This window comes from Macrotis lagotis, chromosome 2 (assembly GCF_037893015.1).
Source record: "Macrotis lagotis isolate mMagLag1 chromosome 2, bilby.v1.9.chrom.fasta, whole genome shotgun sequence".
NCBI classification, from domain to species: domain Eukaryota; kingdom Metazoa; phylum Chordata; class Mammalia; order Peramelemorphia; family Peramelidae; genus Macrotis; species Macrotis lagotis.
This window is the reverse complement of record NC_133659.1, coordinates 251,860,980-251,863,406: the sequence shown is the minus strand read 5'-3', so window position 1 is coordinate 251,863,406 and position 2,427 is coordinate 251,860,980. Positions and strand designations below refer to the sequence as shown.

Genomic DNA, 2,427 nt, shown 5'->3' with positions numbered 1-2,427 from the left:
ATTCCATTTTTCATTTGATAAATTAAAAACATTGTTTATATAATAGTTTTCTTAGAAAGGACATTCTACTCTCCTAATGCTTATCCATCACAATCTGCACACTTGGGAAATTCTTGTTTTGTATAACCTGGATCTCTCTTCTTGTAGCAGTGTCTACTTCTTAGTTTTCTTTGGGGCTATTCACAACTCTTTCTTGGTCTTGTCCGCAGATGAAATTTGAGGGACATGGATGATGATGATGTTACAGCAGTGACTGAATTAATTTTGTTGGGATTCTCATATTTGGGGTCACAGCAGAGTGCCCTTTTGGGGGTGTGCTCTTTGTCTACTTAGTCACCCTGATCATCACCCTTACCGTGCTGGATTCTGCCCTGAGCACTCCCATGTATTTCTTCCTTTGCCATCTCTCTGTGATAAAGACTCTCTATACTATTACTGTTGTACCTAGGATGCTGTTTGATATTCTCTTCTCACATCCTGCCATCTCTCTTGCCAGTTGTTTCACCCAGTTGAATTTCTTTATCCTCTTTGGTATTGTTGAATGTTGCCAGCTCACTGTCATGGCCTGTGATCTTTATGCTTCCATTCTCCAACCCCTCCATTATACTATGGTGATGAACCGGCAGGTATGTGTGGGTATGCTGGGTGCTTCTTATCTAATTGGTTTCTTCACAAACACTACCAACTCCATATTGATCTGTTCCTTGTCTTTTCATGACACCAACATTATTCACCAATTCCTATATGGCAATTTGCCTTTTTTGAGGCTGGCAAGAGGAGACATTTTCTGGGCTGAGATTGGGAATCTTACCTTCTCTCGGCTGTTTATCCTTACTCCCTTTGCACTTATCTTAGTTTTCCTCTGTTTGCATCCTCATTACCATCTTTGGGGTAGTTTCTGCTCAGGGATGTCAAAAAGTCCTCTCTACTTGTTCTTCCCACTTACAGCTTGTCATACTTTCCTTTGGGCTTGCAGCCCTTACATACATGAAACCTGGAAGCAAAGCTACTCAGAACTCAGACCAAATCATCTCCCTTTTCTACACAGTTGCAACCCCTGTGTTCAATCCTTTTATATATACTCTGAGAAACAAGGAGGTTATGGGAGCCCTGAGATAAACCTTGCCTGGTTCACTTGTTTGTTTGACTTTCTCTTTGGTGATTTAAGAGATGCTTCCTGAAAAGTACATTTTCTTTAAATTAAAACTTATATTTTTCTGCAGTCAGTTATTTGTTCTTGTTTTAATATGCTTTGCCTATTCAAGGCAAAAAAATTTGCCTAGTGATTTTCCCCCACATGAGTCTCATTTTTCATGTTTAGTGTTCTTCACCATCATGACTGGTCTTCGTTCAAGGATGGGATAAAGTTGAAATCTTTTATCTTTTGCACAGTAGAGGGTTTCCTGGAGGATTCTGGATAATGTAGGTCAGATTTTTCAGAAGGACTTCCTTCCTTATCTTAAGATACCAGGACATGTCAGTTTTCATCTAAATTCCCAATCTGGTACTCATTTTATGTTTGTGCTTCATATTGAGACTGGATGCCAAATTTTTGCCAGACATTCACGTACTTGTTGGAAGAATTGGACTGGTTAGAAAGTGTCTGAAGGACATAAGTATGTTTGCTTTTAACTCTGAGATTCTGTGACTTGGATTCTGGGATATTATTTGGGAATGATGACTATATAGGTGTGTTCTGAGGCTAGTGCTTCTATGTGAGAAGGCTTCACATGGATTAAGGAACTCATGCATGAATAATTTCATATGATTTTTCTATAACCTCTGACACATCTCAGGCACCATGATCTGAGGATTTGGGACCCCTCCCCATACTACAACCATGAATTGGAATCCGCCCTTCCTCTGAAGTAAGGCAGTCCATTGGCTATGCTCAATGCCAAAAACTACTGTAGGGATGAGAAGCAATTAGACAGTATAAACTCTATATAAGATTGAAGTTGCCAGGGATTATTCAAATCAATTGGACAAGTCTTCTTCAAAGCTTATTATGTGTAAAGTGCTAAAGATTCAGAGACAAAAATGTAACAAGTTCTCCTTTAATTTAATATTTTCCTTTAGGAGATGCAGAATTTGGATTGATCAAAATTAGGAGATAAACCTTATTTAGATTGCCTTTGCTTATAACAACTTCTTTCCAAAGTCTCTGATTTCCAGCATCACCTTGAAATCAATATTACCTGTCTAGAATTTTCCTTTTGCAATCAATAACTTCATCAGGTTCTAAGTCCTCATCCAAGCTCAGACAGAGTTACAGTCTGTTGTCTAGCTCTTTCCATTCTGGGAACAACAGATCTAACCTAGTATCTCCCTAATTTACTTTGTCTTCTCTAAATATATCATCCAATATTAAATCTTGGTGGTGTTTATTTACTGATTCCTCAGATCATCAAGTTTAGAGACAATTTC

General features: G+C 38.4%; 1 pseudogene; it reads left to right on the top strand.

The window, feature by feature from the left end:
* The first annotated feature begins 225 nt into the window (after positions 1–225).
* LOC141511601 (olfactory receptor 10P22-like) lies at positions 226–1,119 on the top strand (annotated as a pseudogene).
* Positions 1,120–2,427: the final 1,308 nt, after the last annotated feature.